This window comes from Trichosurus vulpecula, chromosome 4 (assembly GCF_011100635.1).
Source record: "Trichosurus vulpecula isolate mTriVul1 chromosome 4, mTriVul1.pri, whole genome shotgun sequence".
NCBI lineage: Eukaryota > Metazoa > Chordata > Mammalia > Diprotodontia > Phalangeridae > Trichosurus > Trichosurus vulpecula.
Window position 1 is genome coordinate 387,195,897 of NC_050576.1, and position 19,239 is coordinate 387,215,135.

Sequence of the window (19,239 nt, forward strand, 5' to 3'; positions counted from 1 at the left end):
AAAGTGAGCAAAACCATAAGGACATTATATATAGTAACAGAAATATTGTATGACGGTCAACTGAATGACTTGGCTATTCTCAGCAATGCAATGCTCCAAGACAATTCTGAAGGACTTAAAATGAAAAATGTTATCCATCTCTAAAGAAAGAACTCATGGAGTCTGAATGCAGATTGAAGCATATTTTTTCTTTACTTTCTTTATCTTTCTTGGGGTTTTTTGTCTGTGTTTTCTTTCACAACATGACTAACATGGAAATATGTCTTGCATGACTGCACATGTATAAGCTGTATCAAATTGCTTGCCTTCTCAATGGGGGTGGGGTGGGAAGGGAAAGAGAGAATATGGAACTCAAATTTTTTAAAAATGTTTTTATATGTAATGGGGGGGTAGGAATTTTTTAAAAAAGAAAGAAAAAAGAAATGGAAGGAACCTTGGATATTTAACATAACCCCATGGTTTTATGGATGAGGAAATATGCCCAGAGAAGCTGTATGACTTATCTGTGGTCAGCTAATTAGTGGCAAAGCTAGAATTCACACCTTCTAACTTCAGTCAAACCCTCTTTCAGGGGTGGTGAACCTGTGACCTTAAGGCCACATATGGCCTTCTAGGTCCTTAGGTGTGGCCTTGTTACTGAGTCCAAGTTTTACGGAACAAATCCTTTTATTAAGGGGATTTGTTCTATGAAACTTGGATTCAGTGGAAGAGCAACACTTGAGGACCTCGAGGACCACATGAGGCCTTGAGGCCGCAGGCTCCCCACCCCTGACAGTGTTTCCCCTATACTATGCTGATTCCCTTTGACCAGTGCTGTCATCAGAATTGTAAGTGTAGAGCTAGAAGAGACCTCGGAGACCATTTAGAGAGACCATCTCTTCTCTTTCTAATGTGTAATCTGACCTCTTTTCTTCTCAGGCCAATCTACTTTTTACCCCTGTGACAGATGGGCTAGTTCCTCTGTATTGTCAAGGTGTTGTTGTAGGAAACTGCCTTATCTACATTTTATACTTCCCCTGGTGCCTATAAAATAATGCCTACTGACCAGAGACATTATTCAATGTTTGGGGAACTGAATTAAATATGTAATCCAAGGCTGAAGCTTAAACATTTGCATAAAACTCTCCCCATTGGTGAAGAAGCCTCCATGCTTGCAGGAGGGGCAGAGTTGATTAGATCTTGGGAGAGGAGAGATCTTGGCCTTCTGACAAGAGCAGAGTGCATCAGTCTTGTGGCCCTAATCTCTTGTTCCCCTCTAGACAGCGAAGTCTTATTCAGAGAGGGGCTGAGAAGATCCCAAAGATTGTCTTATCTGTTCATCTGATCCAGCCATTCTGGAGAGCAATTTGGGACTCTGCCCATAGGGCTGTAAAACTGTACATACCCTTTGACCCAGCAATACCACTTCTAGGGTGATATCCCAAAGAGACCATATAAGTGGGAAAGGAACCCATATGTACAAAAATATTTATAGCATCTCTTTTTGTGGTGGCAAAGAATTGGAAATCAGGGGGATGCCCATCAATTGGGGAATGGCTGAACAAGTTGTGCTATATGAATGAAATGGAATACTACTGTGCTATAAGAAATGAGGAGCAGATGGACTTCACTGCAACTTGGAAAGACTTATATGGACTGATGCTGAGTGAGGGGAGCAGAACCAGGAGATCATTATACACGATTACAGACACACGGTATCTGTAAGGACTAACTTTGATAGACTTGACTCCTCTCATCAATGCAAGGTTCAAAGACAGCTCCAAAAGACTCATGATAGAAAAAGCTATGCATGTCCAGAGAAAGAATGATGGAGTCTGAAGGCAGATGGAAGCAAACTATTTGCTCTCTTTCTTTTTTCCTTCTTTTTTGGTTTCATTTCTCTTTTCTCATGATTCATCCCATTGGTTATAATTCTTCTTTACAATTGGACTATTATGTAAATAAGTTCAATGTGAAGGTGTATGTAGAACGTACATTGGATTACATTCCATCTTGGGGGGGGTAGGAGGGAGGAAAGGGAGGGAGAGAAAATTTGGAACCCAAAAACTTGTGGAACTGAGTGTTGTAAACTAAAAATAAAAAAATTAATTTATTGTAAAAAAAGATTATCTGTTCATGCTTCCCATGAGCCAAACCTAGACAAACCCATGTGGACACACATAACCAGTATGGGCAACACATATACCTTACAAATACAATTGTATCTGTTTGTATTTTCCTGTCTTTCCCTTGCTTAGGTGAAGAGGAAGTTTGCTATATATGTGATTACAAAGAACGTGGGTGATGCTGAGTGAGGGGAGCAGAACCAGGAGAGCATTGTACACGGTAACAGCCCCACTGTGCGGGACTGATTTTGATAGACTTAGCCTTTCTCAGCAATTCAAGGACCTAGAACTTTTCCAAAAGACTCATGATGGAAAATGCCATCCACATCCAGAGAAAGAACTATGGAGTCAGAACACAGAGTGAAGCAGACTCTTTTCTCTTTTGTTTTGTTTTGTTTTCTTTCTCATGGTTACTCCCATTCGTTACAATTCTTCTATGCAACATGACTAATGTGAAACTGTGTTTAATAGGAATGTATGTGTAGAGCCCATATCATATTGCATGCTGTTTTGGGGTAGGAGGGAGGGGGAGAAAACTTAAAACTTATGGAAATGACTGTTGAAAACTGAAAATAAATAAATTAAATATTAAAAAAGAAGAATGTGGGAACACTTCCCCCCAAATTGTTCATGAAATCAATATATATCAATTAATCAATACTGATCGAAAGAAAATGAGTCAAAGCTTGTAGAATGGCTCACTTAGCTTAAATTTAAATAAAGTCTTATTGAACTTAAAAATGTAAAACCCATTCTTAGCTCACAGGCTAAGAATATACAAAAGCAGGCCAGATTTTGGCCCTCAAGAGTAGTTTGTGGGGAAGTTAGGCAGTACCATGGATAGAGCATTGAGCCTGGATTCAGGAAGATCTGAGTTCAAATCCGTCCTCAGACACTTACGAGTTATATAACCCTGGGCAAGTTAACTTAACCGCTGTTTGCTTCAGCTCCTCATCTGTAAAATGGAGACGTGCTGGAGAAGGAAATGGCAAACCACTGCAGTATCTTTGGACTAGTCAGACACAACTGAACAACGAGTAGTTTGTGGACCCTTCAGCCAGAGCAAGGGCGGGGAACTAGCCTCACAGCCACAGGTGGCCCTCTAGATCCTCAAGTGCAGCCCTTTGACTGAATCCAAACTTCACTGAACAATAGGACCTAGAGGGCCTCAAGGCCACTGGCTCCCCACCCCTGGGCTAGAGTGTCCAAGTGAGTCAATCTCAATTTGGGGGATGGGGAAATGGATGGAGAAAGTAATAGGAGGATCTTAGGCTAAGAAACAACATTCTCTTTGAGGTCTGTAGGAGCAATCTAAGCATAGTGGGGTAAAACCCAGGACCTAAAGAGAATTGTGTGACAAGGTAAACTTGGGAAACTCTAATTAAATAGGATAATTTAGTTCCTAACTAACACTCTGAGACTTGGTAGATTTATTTTATTACCACTTCTAAACACCTTATCCTGGCACAGTATTGATCAATAAATAGACAATAGATATTATTTATAAGTCTATATCTATATTTACATATGGATGTGTGTGTGTGTGTGTGTGTGTGTGTGTGTGTGTGTGTGTGTAAACACACACTCTCTTTTCCCTTGTAAGGAGGCTGGTCTGGGGCTTCAGGTCCAGGATTGGAACAAAATGAGACACACAGACCATCTAACAGTTACCAAGAGTTTATTGACTTAGTCACAGCATAGAAAGAGTATTCCTCACAGATATGTCACTGGTTCAGGGAGACGGCACCCTCTTCATCTTCATATGGAAAAAACATCTGGTCATCAAGACATCTTGGGCATGGCGATTTTCATGGCAATGAGGTTTCCGTCAAAGCTGAGGGTCACTGACTCTTCATGAGCTAGGCTTTTATGCCCTAGGTGACTGGGAAGCTGTATCAATGGCTCAAGTCTTGACCCCTGGATCAATCAAATCTTAGGGACAAATGCCCCGCTAGGTGGCAAGGCTGTAAGCAATCAGGAAGCAGTTTCAATGGCTTGAACTTTTTCACCTTGAATCAACAAGTCTCAGGGATAGCTTCCTTGTCTTTTGGAGAAACAATTAGGCTAGCTAACATGGCAGATGTTGATCCAACCAAACTCTGTGATTGGCAAGCCAGATGTTGATTGAGAAGCTACCCCCTCCAATCCTAAGAGTTTGTGAATAGCAGAAGCCACTGGAGAATATATGAGCTCTAGAAGAAAGAAATATGTTGAATTGGAAAGTGGAAAAGGGTCCATATACCCCACGATAAATAAGAAAGCTGGCAACAGGAGAGCAGATGACACAGAAGGAAGGAACACCAGCCATGAGATCCTCAGCACTGGACTTCCAGAACAGAGGCTGACTAGGTAGATCATGCATCAGGATTGTCAGGGTCTCCAAAAATCCTGGAGACTACAAAACCTAGGTTATTTCTCCATTTTCCTATCTCCTCTTTTTCTTTCTCTCTCCTTGGGGGGCATTTATTTCCTGAAACTTATCTGGTTTTTTTTCAAAGTTTGTTTACCTATTTGCATTTGTCTTTAAAGATAGCTATTATAAAGGTGGCTAAACATTGAATTGCTAATCTATGTGTCTCATTGCACATAAGCAGGGGAGAGGGGCCATTAGGGAACACCTGGAAGTGGAGAGAGAGAGATTTAAGTTGTGGTAGTTGCCAGGTTGGGGGTGGGGAGCAGAAAGAGAAACAAGGAGGAAGGGCAGTTGGGTAGCTGAGGGCTTAGCTCAGAAAAAGCAAAAGAGAAAGAATAATTGATTCCATTTTAACAGACTAATGTGTGCCCACCATACCTTTATTTGGGGCCAATCTTCTATCTAGAATGTCCCCAGTAGAAATAAGGCCCTTCCTGGGTCTTTTGACCCCATCAAAATAAAACACTACTAACCGGTCCATTTCTACAAAACGGGAACCAGGAGCCTAATGAGAGAGAACCAGTAATCAGAATCTAGAAAATATCACATGTTAAGGAATCATGAGGAAGTCCTTGACTACTATAATGCGCTGAGTAGGAGGAACAGGCACTTGTAACTAGAGCTAATTTAATCACATCCTTCGGAATGACTTAGTTTCTTTTGTCTAAGGCCTGGTAAGTTCTGTATAAGTGTTCTGTTTACCAGATCACAGATTTAGACCTGAATAGGCCAAGTCCAATCCGCTTCAGAAACTGAAACACCAAGACAAGTGACTTATCCAAGCAAGAGAGGTGGGATTTGCACATGGGCCCCCCAACTCCAAAGGCAGCACACTTTCCACTATAAACTTAGTTACTACTACTTTATTTTTTAGGGGTTTTTTTGGGGGGGAGAGGGAAGGGCAAGGCAATTGGTGTTAAGTGATTTGCCCAAGGTCACACAGCTAGTAAGTGTGTCAAGTGTCTGAAGCTGAATTTTGAACTCAGATCCTCCTGACTCCAGGGCTGGTGCTCTGCTCACTGCTGTAGTTAGTACTACTTTAAATGAACTGAATTCAGTTAGGTTTAATTTCAATGAATCTAAAAGTTTTCTCACTAAGACTGGGGTCTAGAAAGGCCAGAACAACGTGCAAGAAAGCTATAATCAATCGATCAATCAATAAGCATTTTTTAAGCGTGTGTTAGGTTGGGTGGTACAATAGATAGAACGCCAGCCCAGTAAGACTCATCTTTGTGAGTTCAAATCTGGCTTCAGACACTTACCAGCTATGCGACCCTAGGCAAGTCATCTGATTGCCTCAATTTTCTCATCTGTAAAATGGACTGGAGAAGAAAATGTCAAACCATTCCAATATGTCTGGCAAGAAAATCCCAAATGAGGTCATGAAGAATTAGACCCAACTGAACAGCAACAAAAATGTTTTAGGCACTTGGGATGTCACATACATTGTATGTACATAACAGATACAAAATAAGGGAGAGGGAAGTGATGTTTGAGGTGATCTTTCAAGAAAACTAGGGATTCTAAGAGCCTGAGGTGAAGAGGGACTACACTCTAAGTACAGGGAACAACGTGTGAACAGTCAGGGAGATAGGAGTAGGATTGCCTTGTTTGACAGTACAGATGCCATGGCTGGATCGTAGAGTATATGAAGATGAGTAACATACAAAGTGTCCCAAAAGTCTTAATGCATTTTTGAGCCATTAAAGCTTTAAAAGTCCATGAGACCTTTGGGATGCCTTGTGAAGTAAGCAATATGGAAGCACATAGCACTAACACCTCAACCGTGTTGTTAAAATATTAAGAAATAATATTACTATAGTGTTGTGATCTGAAATCTTTGGTATCAGTTGAATCAAAGACCCAATCAGTCTTCTTTTAGTAGAAAATAACACATTTCAGGGAGAGAGCTTAATTCTGTGACTAAGGACATTAGAGAGAAGTTCTATGCCTCCTCCCTTTTTTAAAATGAGGTCCAAACTAAGGGTAGAAAGATCTTTTTGATTAATATAATTTAGAGAGGTATCTCATGTCACTGCCCTTTTGTAGTCCAGGGAAGCCTATGGACCTCTTCTCAGAATAAAGTTTTTAAGTGCTTAAAATAAAATTCATGGGATTACCAAGGAAACCACTTACATTAAAATACAGTTATCACTTTTAAAGTTTGTGGGCTGACTCAGCAATACCACTTCTAGATCTGTATCCCAAAGAGATCATAAAAATGGGGAAAGGACCCGCATGTACAAAAAATATTTATAGCTGCTCTTTTGGTGGTGGCCCAGAATTGGAAACTGAGGGAATGCCCATCAATTGGGGAATGGCTGAACAAGTTGTGGCATATGAATGTAATGGAATACTATTGTGCTGTAAGAAATGATGAGCAAGCAGACTTCAGAAAAACCTGGAAAGGCTTATATGAACTGATGCTGAGTGAAGCGAGCAGAACCAGGAGAACATTGTACACAGTAACAGCTACATTGTGTGATGACTTGGCTCTTCTCAGCAATGAAAGGATCTAAGATGACTCCAAAAGACTGCTGATGGAAAATGCTATCTACATCCAGAGAAAGAACTATGGAGTCCGAATGCAGATTGAAGCATACTATTTGCTCTCTTTTTCCCTCTTGTTGTTTTGTTTTGTTTCTTCCTTCTTGTGGTTCCTGCCGTTGGTTCTAATTCTTCTTTACAACATGACTAATGTGAAAATATGTTTAATTAAAAAAATGCAAAGAGAACAAAAGAACCCTTGAGGGACTCATTAAGGAGGGCATAAATTCCCCTCCCCATATTAGCATTAATATTGTTCTGTTTGGTAATTCAAAGTCCATAACTTAAGTTTTATATTTTTGTTTTACTTTGCTATGAAGTTTTATCTTTTGTTTCAGGATTAGGATGAAAAGGGAGTTGGACATAGCTTGGAGAGTAAGGGAATTCTGATTAGCAAAATGAAGTTCTGTCCGTTTGAAGCATACAAGCAAAATTGCTTTTATGCTAATGATTGTTCCTGATTGGACTAAAATGCAGAGTATAGAATTTTTCTTCCACAGCAATGGTATATAATGAGCAAAAGCACAAGTGTTGTGGCTGACTAATTAAAGTGGAACAAATATTTGAACAAGCAAGGAATGAATGGGAGAGGGAAGATCAAGAGCCAGAGATTGGAACTAAGGTCAGGACAAGGGGAAGTCAAGGTTTGGGATGAAAGCTATGACTGTTTGTCCTTTATTCTCAAAGAGAACTACCATGTCAGGAAGGTGATGCCATGACTTTCAAGTGAATTGGATTTAAGTGAGGGAGGGCTGTGCAAAGTCACCAGCCTCACTTTCTCCACCAGAGCCATCTGGGTCCAATGGCAAGATATAGATCAGGATGACTGGAGAGGGCTCCCGAAAGCTGGGACTATTCATTAGAACAAGCAATTAAAATGGGAATGAACAGATTTGGGAGCAGGCTGAAAGTGAGTACCAATTCTATGTGGCAAGAGGAGCAGACAGTTGCATGGTTAAGTATGGAAATGAAAGGAGCTGAGAAAAACCAGCAAGGCAAAAACTGGATTATGGTCAGAAGCAGCAGTGCTACATACAAAACAGGGTATATTTGGCTAACAAAGATTTTCAGCTATGTGCCTACTTTTAACTGTTGCTCAGAGCTTTGAGGTACACCATCCAAGTCTTACAAGGCCTAGGATAGAATTTTTTTAAATTTATTTTGTATTACATACTTGACAACAATCAATGGACATAAACATATAGAAAGATTGGAAAAAGAGGGTTTTGAGTGAAACCAAATTTCTATCATGAAGAGTTTTTTTAAAGTATGTATTAAATTTAATTCAACAGTACCAACCCTAGTCCTTCTGCTCTTTTCTTCATTATCTTTTCTTTTTATATGCCCCTTAGAGCGGCACTTGAACTCTTTATTTTTTGGATGCTTGTAGTAGTTTTTCTTCAAACTGGAAGCTCTGGATTTTGGCTATGACATTCACGAGTGTTTTCAATTTGGGATTACTTTCATGAGATGGATTCTGTCTCTTGGCTTTTTCCTCTTTTTTTTTTCTTATGTGCTTAATAAGCATAAAAAATGAATATTTTCCTATGCAAAGAAGAACAGAAAATGAGGACCATTTATGAAACTGTGACTTTCTGCTATGTACAGTTTAATATTTTTTATATTTCAAATTTAACCTCATAGTTCCAAAACTGTTCAGCTTGTCTGTGTCTCTTTCTAAGCTCCCTTCTGTTTTATTCTATTTTTTAATGTTTCATTGATGTTCCTCTCTTTTTTGGGTTAGCTATTAGTGCCCCTCCCAAATTAGATAAAGAAATAAAGGTCCTCCATTGCAACAAACAAACGTTGTCACGCAAAATAAACCCACCTATTGACTGTGTCAGAAAACGTAAATCTCCTTCTACATCTCTAATTACCAACTGTCTGCCAAAAGACAAGAAGCATGATTCATCCTAAATCTCCCTCCTGGAGTTACTGTTTGGTCATTGCATTAATGAGAGTTCTTAAGCTTTTCACAGTTGTTTTCCTTTGTAACATATTTTGCATTGTCTAAGTTGTGGTTCTGATTCTGCTCATTTCACTCTACATCAATTCATATAAATCCTTTTAATCCATCCTTTTTGTCATTTCTTACAGAGCAATAATGTTCCACTATATCTAACTACCATAATTTGTTTAGCTATTCCTCAACTGATAGCTACCCAGTCACTTTCTTTCTAGATTTTTGATACAAGAAGGAAAGTGGGGGAGGATGTGAAGGGGAGGGAAAGGAATAAGCATTTATATAACTCCTCTATGTGCCACATACTCTAAGTGCTTTTTAGAAATGTTATCCCATTTGATCCTCACAACACCCCTGCAAGGTAGGTGCTGGTATTATTCCCATTTTACAGTTGAGGAAACTGAGGCAAATAGAGATTAGGTGACTTGTCCAGGATCACGCAGCCAGTACATGTCTGAGGCCAGATTTGAACTCCAGATGTTTAGACCACTTCACATTTCTCCACCAATAGTGCATTTGTATGCCTTTCCTCCCACAGACTTTCCAAAATTGCCATTTTCTTTATTTGTTATCTTTGCCAGTCTAATGGGTATATGATAGAAGCTCAAGGTTGTTTTAAGTTCTCTCTCTTTTATTACTAGTGATTTGGAGCATTTTTCCATGTGGTTGTTGATGGCTTGCTTTTCTTCTTTGACTATTCGTTATTCTTTGTCCATATATCTATTGGGGAATGGCTCTAGTTCTTATGTATTTCTATTAATTCCCTGTATATCTTGAATATAAGATTTTTGTCAGAGAAATTTGCCAAAATATTTTTTCTCTAGTTAATCTTTTCCCTACTAATTTTAGCTACATTCACCTTGTACAAAACATTTTTATTTGTATGTAATCTAGAGGATTCTATTTTCACTTTGCCCTTGGTGTTTTTTGGGTTCCTCCCCACTCTGGTTCTAATAGATATGGGCAGTTTTCTTTAATGATTTCTTGAAATGTGGTAACTGAAGTTTTTGGGGAGGGGGAAGAGGGGGAAGGAATCATAGTTTTCAGGGAGTCTAATGATTTAGTCTAAATTACCTTGCCTTGACTTAATTTATAAGTTAGTTCTTTTTCATCAGATATTTTTCAAATTTTTCAGGATTTTTTTAATCTGTTCTAATATTTCTTGTTTTCTCATTAAATCATTGAGTTCTGTGTATTCCATTCTATTTTTCAGGAGTCCAATACTAGGGGCATGTTTTCCAATTTCTAAGCTATTTATTCTCTTTCCATTTTTCCTCAGGAATTCCAAATTCATTATTTATCTTTTACATTATTCCTTCCCTGCACTCTTGGAATCATTGTTTCTAAGTTATTTTTTTCCCCAAAAAAATGTCTCTTTAGGTTTCTTGTGGAAGCTCTGCTTGTATTTGTTTTGGAAGTACTCTTTTCTTCTGCTTACTTCTTGGCGCTTTTTTTCTGTTTATTCATATTTTAAGCCTGAGAACTGGATTGGAACTTTTAGGGTCAGCTTCTACACCCATCCTGAATTTTTGGATTGGGTAGGGAGGCCCTGACTGGTGCCTTCCTTTTGCAGTCTGGATGTAGCTGCTGCTGTACTGCCCCAGTTCTGATGGGGAACCTGAGTCCTGTTCCCTCTCTCTGCCTTCTTTCACAGACCTGGCCTGGGATTGGGAGGTAGGCCCAGATTTTGGACCAAGTCCCACTCTATAACTCAGTCTCTGTCTTCTTTCTGCTTTTGTCTCTTGGTGGCTTTGGCCCTATCCCTGCCCACTTCTCCTTATGTAATTATTTACCAGGATTTGCCTTTGTCCCCTGCTGCAGGTCTAACAAGGTATTGGACCCTGAGTTGGCCTCTGGCCTCTTAGCCCCAAAGTGTATGTACTCTTCATGGGACCTCTGTCCCATCTTCTTGAATAATGGTGATAGAAGAATTGGCTTTTCTCCCCTAAAATGATTCCAGGAGGTCAGAGCTAAAATTCTGCTGGTTTCAGGTCCTCCTTGTGGAATTTTCTGGTGTTTCCCTTTGGTTTTATTGATCATTGTTTCATCTGGCAGCCTCTTTTCATCTTTTCTAGGGTGTTCCTTAGGGGAATCGGGTTCCATTTTAAACTTTTGTCACTGTTTTTACTTGAAAACAAGGAGTTTTGTCATCTTTCTCTCCCAAAGAATTCTTTAAGCTTTATGTCTTCAGTGTGGCCAGAAGGCTATATGGAACAAGGATAGGAACAACCAGAAAGTTAGCACTAGCTAATCCATGGCCCTGAAAGTTAAGAGTTAAGATTTAGTAGTAAGTCACCAAATATAAACTAGGGAAATCAGTAGTAAAATGTGACCAACCTTGATACATTAATAAAAAAGATATCTAAAAAGTACTCATTTTTTCATTGGTTCAACCAACCAAAAAACACGTATCAAGAACTTACTATACAATATACTATACTAGATAGTATAAGGTTAGAGGGTCAGGGCGGGGTGGGAGAAAACAAGCATTTAGTAAGTGCCTACCACATACCAGGCACTGTGCTAAGCGTTTCACAAATATTATCTCCCTTGATCTTTCAATAACCTTGAGAGACCCACTTGAGCCCCTCATCACCCAAAGAAGGCCAAAACCTTTACTAGCCAATTGAGAGGATGATTTGAGCCCTTCTGGACCAATATATAGATAATCCTTTGTGATGCTCTCTGAGAGAACCCAAAATCCTCCTGCTATATCAACAACCAGGAGACTGGATTAAGCTTGTGGAGACATCCTGAGTCAGGGGCACTTCCTTGCTTCATGGCTTTATAATCTGTGCAGCCTAACTCCAAAGCAAGCTCATTTCTGACTGCAGCTCCCATGCATGTTTGCCCTCCCACTTAGAGAGAAATAAACACACACATAGCCTGATTCTGTTTGTCTTTCTTAGACCGAACTCTGGAGGTTGACTTTTTTTGGTGTTGTGATTTGGTTAGGATGCGAGAGTAGAGACTGGACCCTTTCCCCCAATAGTACTGTGACTAGATGCCACAGGACCTGAAGTTCCGGCTCTGAAAGGCAGTTGAGTCTTATCTCCAAAATCTCTACTTCTATCTCTCAGAGTCCCACTTATTGGGTTGCAGTCCACATTTCTCTCCAAGCCAGCTCTGGGGGTGGAGACCACAAGACAGGTTCTCTTCTATAGGTAAGGATATGCTCTATAATTTGATTAGGGGTCAGTACGAATCCAAAGTTAGCTAACAAAACTGCCACTTCTTATAGGTCAAGCCACCATCAATCTGATGACCATAAATATTGCCAGCATTGGTATCAGTTAACTAACAATAGCCCTGAATTATGTTGGCCCCATTAGGGCTCTTTTAACCGGTCTGAATTGGTTTATCTTAAAAACAAAATAAGCTTAAAAGCCAACAAGATGTATAGACTAGAGTGGGAATGTTTCCACCACTGGTTTGCTGAATGGCAGAGCAAGAATGTAAGGCAGAAGCTTCTTGCCTTAAAACTTGGGAAGCCACCTCAGCTCCAGCACCTTTCTCAGTACCACCACCCCCTTTGGTGCCATCTACCCTCCTTTTCCCTTTCCTCCCCCCCCACCTTGCCCAATGGCCACAGTTTGCCTTTCCCTTCCTGCCATTGCGCCTCCACCTTACTCATTACCACCTCCACCCCCTCCACCACCACTCTGCCTATCCAGATCTCTGAACTTAACCCCATTGGGACCTACCCCTTTAAGGCAGTCAATAAGCAGAGCCCCCAGACCCTCCTGGTTGAGGTTGAGGAAGGCCATGTTAAGTCCACCATCAAAGTTGTTTCCACCATGCAGTACAACTTTAAGCCATGGGAATGGGATGAACTTCACACCATAAAACGGGACTTGCCCAATCCCCATCAGGACTCCATAGGCTTTACCGAACAATTCAGAATCACCCTCCAGTCTTACCACTTGGAAATCCCTGACTTATGTCTTTTAGTAGTGGCCTTGGTTGGGAAAGGTGAAGCTAAACATTGGTTTAAGAAGGCAGACTTAAAGGCTACCGTCGAGGAAATGAAAGAGACATGGGTCACTTACCAGGATCAGGAAAATCACCACAAGGAGGCCAAAGCCCTGGGTGAAGCCCTAGCTGAGGCTATCCCAGCTGCTTTTCCCAGACTTGTAGTTTTTCCAAAATTAAGAACATCATCCAGAGGCCTGACAAGACCATGTTTCAGTTTTGCACTCACTGAGCAGAGGTCTTTGATGCCAACTCCAGCTTAGTCCATAATCAGAAAGGAGGGGGCCAGACCTAGTTCCTCTCCTACTTTGTTAATAACCTCCAACCTTCCCTGTCATGGAATATCAAAATCACCCAGCCAGAGTGGCAGTGTAAACACCCACAGTTTTCAGCTGAACTTGCCTCCCAGCTTGCCCAGACCTTAGCCCAGATAGAGTAAAAAGGGAGCTCCAGGCTAAAAAGGATCAAATTTATATCATGTAGCTTAAACAGCTAACACCTCCCATCCCAAATCCAAACACCCTCCTGGCCCAGGGAGGGACTGTAAGCCTGACACTTATCATTATTGCAAAAATCCAGGGCATTGGAAATCTGAATGTAGCACCCACCTCAAGGCTATGCAGGTGACAAAGGGTGCCACAACCTTAGGGGTGCTCTGAGAAAGATCTACAGGATTTGGTCACCATTTGCTCCTCTTTGCCCCTCTCTCAACTAGGAGAGGAGTCCATGGTAATACAGGACCACCCCATCTCTGACTTAGTGGATAGAGGGTCCACCCTGTCAGTCTTGGATCCTTGCAAATTCCCCACCCCCCCTTTCTCAGAATAGTAGCCTGTTGGTGGTGGGGGTTTCTAATAAGGCCCTCTGAACTTTTTGGACCTTTCTTCTCCCTATCATTCTTGGACAGGACCACTTCCTTTTCTTTTTTTTAATTTTCACATTGGTCATGTCGTGAAGAATTAGAATCAACAAGAGGAACCAAGAAAAAGAAGAAACAAACAAAAAACAAGAGAGCACAAAAAATATGTTTCGATCTGCATTCAGACTCCATAGTAGTATTTTTTGGATGTGGATAACATTTTTCTTTATGGGTCTTTTGGAGTTGTCTTAGATCTTTGCATTGCTGAGAAGAGCCAAGTCTATGAAAGTTAGTCATCACACAATGTAACTGTTACTGTGCACAATGTTCTCCTGGTTCTGCTCACTTCACTCAGCATCAGTTTATATAAGTCTTTCCAGGTTTTTCTGAAGTCTGCTTGCTCATCATTTCTTACAGCATGATAGTATTCCATTACATTCACATGCCACAACTTGTTCAGCCATTCCCCAATTGATGGACATTCCCTCAGTTTCCAATTCTGGGCCACCACAAAAAGAGCAGCTATAAATATTTTTGTACATGTGGTTCCTTTCCCCATTTTTATGATCTCTTTGGGATACAGATCTAGAAGTGGTATTGCTGGGTCAAAGGGTATGCACAGTCTTATGGCCCTTTGGGCATAGTTCCAAATTGCTCTCCAGAATGGTTGGATCAGTTCACAACTCCACCAACAATGCATTAATGTTCCAATTTTCCCACATTTTCTCCAATATTTATAATTTTCCTGTTTTATGTTAGCTAATCCGATAGGTGTGATATGGTACTTCAGAGTTGTTTTGATTTGCATTTCTCTAATCAATAGTGATTTAGAGCATTTTTTCATATGACTATAGATAGCTTTCATCTTCATCTGAAAACTATCTGTTCATGTCCTTTGACCATTTATCAATTGGAAATGGCTTATATTCCTATAAATTTGACTCAGTTCTCTATATATTTTAAAAATGAGGCCTTTATCAGAAACACTGGTTATAAAAATTGTTTCCCAGCTTTCTGCTTCCCTCCTAATCTTGGTTGCATTGACTTTGTGCAAAAACTTTTCAATTTAATGTAATCAAAATTATCCATTTTGCATTGCATAATGTTCTCTATCCCTTGTATGGTCATGAGTTTTTCCATTCTCCGTGAATCTGATGAGTAAACTATTTCTTGCTCTCCTAGTTTGCTTATAGTATCAGCCTTTATATCTAAATTGTCTACCCATTTTGACTTTCATCTTGGTATATGGTGTGAGATGTTGGTCTATGCTTATTGTGAGATGTTGGCCTATGCCTAGTTTCTGCCATACTATTTTCTACTTTTCTCAGCAGTTTTTGTTAAATAGTGAGTTCTTATTCCAGAAGCCGGAATCTTTGGGCTTATCAAACAGAAGACTACTATAGTCATTGACTATTGTGTCTTCTGTACCTAACCTATTCCACTGATCCACCACTCTATTTCTTAGCCAGCACCAAGTAGTTTTGATGATTGCTGCTTTATAATATGATTTAAGACCGGGCATAGCTAGGCCACCTTCCCTTGTATTTCTTTTCATTAATTCCCTTAATATTCTGGACCTTTTGTTCTTCCAGATGAATTTTTGGTAGTTTGATTGGTATGGCACTGAATAAGTAAATTAATTTAGGTAGAATTGTCATTTTTATTGTATTAGCTTGGACTACCCATGAACGACTGATATTTTCCAATTGTTTAGATTTGGCTTTCTTTGTGTAAAAAGTGTTTTGTAGTTGTGTTCATATAGTTCTTAGGTTTATCTTGGTGGGTAGACTCCTAAATAATGTCTATAATAACTTTAAATGGAATTTCTCTTTCTATCTCTTGCTGTTGGCTTTGTTAGTAAAATATAGAAATGCCAATGATTTATGTGGGTTTATTTTATATCCTGCAACTTTGCTAAGGTTATGTACAGTAGTTTTCACTTGATTCTCCAGGATTCTCTAAGTATACCATCATATCCTCTGCAAAGAGTGATAGCTTTGTTTCTTCCTTGCCTATTCCAATTCCTTCAATTTCTTTTTCTTCTCCTATTGCTAAAGTTAACATTTCTAGTACAATATTGAATAACAATGGTGATAATGGACATCCTTATTTCACCTCTGATCTTATTGGAATTGCTTCTAGCTTATCCTCATTACATATAATGCCTGCTGATGGTTTTCGATAGATGCTACTTATTATTTTAAGTAAGACTCCATTTATTCCTATGCTCTCTAGTGTTTTTAATAAGAATGGGTGTTGGGACAGGACCACTTTCAACACACCTTCTTCCTCACCCCTAGGCTCCCTGTCACCTACTTAGTTGCAATATCCTACTCTTCCTCTGTGCTGAGCTCATTTTCACCCCAACCAGCTTTTGGCTGCATCTTTACTTTCCTACCCCATGCCTATAGCTGCCCTAACCCTCCTGCCTCAGTCCAAGGCACCTGGGACCCTTGGGAAACCACTGCCCCTCACCAAGGTCCCTCCCCAATTATGGGTCATGGAGCATATGGACATTGGGTACATCTCTTTAGCCTCCCCCATAGAAGTTCAAGCTGATCCTTCACACCCTCTCTTTTATCTCACCCGGTACCAACTTCCCTGAGCTGCTATTGAAGGTGCTAGGCCCCTACTCCAGAGTTACACTTCAAAGCCATTAGTAGTTCCCTGTACCTCCCCTTGAAACACCCCCATCTTCCCTGTTAGGAAGCCTAGTAAGCAAGGCAGGCACCTCCTCCAGGACCTTCCTAGCATTAATGCCATTGTTCTATCTCACTCACACATAGTCCCTAATCCCCACACCCTGTTATCTCTCATTCCTCTGTCTGCTTCTGTGTTCACAGCCATTGATCTTCGCAGTGCCTTCTTTTCTATCTCCATACACCCCTCCAGCCAATAAATGAGGGGTTCCTCAAGGGTCCCGGGTGCCTTGGACTGAGACAGGAGGGTCAGGGCAGCTATAGGCATGGGGTAGGAGAACAATGATCTAGCCAAAAGCTGTCTGGAGTGAAACTGAGCACAGCAGAGAAGAAGGATAGGATATTGCAACAAAGCAGGTAACACGGGGCCTCAGGGACAAGGAGGAAGGTGTGTTGAAAGTGGTTCTGTCCAAATACAACACCCATTCCTATTAAAAACACTAGACAGCATAGTAATAGATGGAGTCTTTCTTAAAATAATAAGTAGCATCTATCTAAGACTATCAGCAAGCATTATATGTAATGAGGATAAGCTAGAAGCAACTCCAATAAGATCAGGGGTGAAATAAGGATGTCCTTTATCACCACTGTTATTCAATATTGTACTAGAAATGTTAACTTTAGCAATAAGAGAAGAAAAAGAAATTGAAGGAATTAGAATAGGCAAGGAAGAAACAAAGCTATCACTCTTTGCAGATGATATGATGGTATACTTAGAGAATCCTGGAGAATCAAGTGAAAAACTACTTGAAATAATTTTTACTTTTATTTGAGGACAGCAATACACCTAGACCATCCTCCCTCAGGATTTCACTGAATCTCCTTCATGCTTCTGCTATGTTTTGCAAGATAACCTTGCCTCTCTTGCCCTCTCTTATCACTTGGTACTCCTCCAGTATATGATGACTTGCTACTCTGCTCCCCTGTTCTAACCTTGGGGGAGGGCGATGCCACAATCTCCTCACATTTCTAGCTTTGAAGGACCATAAGGTTTCCCAAGATAAACTCCAATTTTGCTGCCCCCCTCAGGCACTTCATATCTCAAGGGACTGTCTCCTTTGATCCTGCACAAACCCAAGCTATTCACAAGTTTCCCCTCCCATTGTCCAAAAGGCAACTGCAAGCTTTCCTGGGTCTGGCTGGGTATTGCCAATGATGAATACCTGTTGTAACAATATTGCTAGCAGCTTCTGTGGGGGTGTAAGATCCACCAACAACCAGCACTCAGAAAGCTGCCAACACAGGTTCTTTGATCTGCTTTACTAAGGAAAGTAACTTTAAGGGGTTAACAATCTCAGTTTAATCAAACATATAAATATCATTCACAGTTCAGGGGGAAAAGATCAGCCCCCTGAACTTCAAGGCAAATACAAAGATCAACAGATAAATCACAATACATAGTTACCGGTGCCAGCTTCTGGATTGCAAAGCTGGGGGCAGTTTGCAGCTTGCCCAGTTTCAACACTCCTTCCATGAGTGTGCCCCAAAAGTCAAATGCCAAGCTATTCTCAATTATATCCTGTTCAGAGCCCTGAGGGCTTTGACCTCACCCAGGCTGGGTGTGGGATAGTTCCCCATCCCCAGTATCACATCATATACAAATCAATGACTCCCAATTGTCTCTGCTCTGAGAAATAACCAAGACCAAAAGATCCCACTTTATCTGCCCCATTCAAACAAAGGCCAGAATCATTAAAGGCACTTAAGAGAAGAACAGCAAAAAGTTCCACCTTAATTACTATTACCTACTATTATTACTATACCTGAATTTTCTGTCCTAGCCCTCCCCTTGTATGAAGCCTTGTGATGTCAAAGTCCCTACCCCCTTTGCCTGTTCAAAGAACAGCATAAGGCTACGGAGTCCATAAAGGCCTCCCTTTCTGAGCCCCCTGCTCTGGGCCTTCCCAATTATTCCCTGCCTTTTGTGCTCTTCCCCGTGGGAAAAAAAAAAGGATTGGATGCAGTAGGAGTCTTAGCACAGAAACATGGGGATCGGTATAGACCAGTAAGATATTCTGGCAAGCAACTGGATGTGGTAGCCAGAGGCCTACCACACTGCCTGAGGAGTATTATCGCTGTAGATGAGACTCTCAAGCAAAGTGAGGACATCATAGTTGATTCCCCTGTAATGCTTCTTGTACCCATGTGGTTGAGGCCCTCCTAAATTCACATCGCACTCGACACTTATCAAGCAGAGGCCTGGCAAAAATTGAAACCCAGCTAGTGACCACGAGTCCAACTCCGCTGAGCATGACCGCATCACGATCCTAGACCACCCGCTGACTCCAAGAGTCAACCTCCAAGAGACACCCATCCCAGATGCCAACCTCATGGTTTTCACAGATGGCTCCTACCTAAGGAATTCTCAGGGGCAAGAGGTTGCAGGTCACAGCATCTCCACAGTAACTGAGGTATAGGAGTCAGGTCCCCTGTCCCATGCTCACCCCACACAACAGGCAGTTAGAAGCAGTGTCAAGGGCCTGTGAACGGGGAAAGGGACTGAAAATCAATATCTACACAGACAGCAGGTATGCCTGTGGGGTTACTCATGACTTTGGAATATTGTGGAAGCAATGAGGATTCTTAACCTCCACCAGACAGGTCCAAAAGAACAGTAAGCAAGTCTTCAGGTTACTAGAATGTCTGCTACTCCCCAAGCACAGGTGGCCATTGGAGAAACT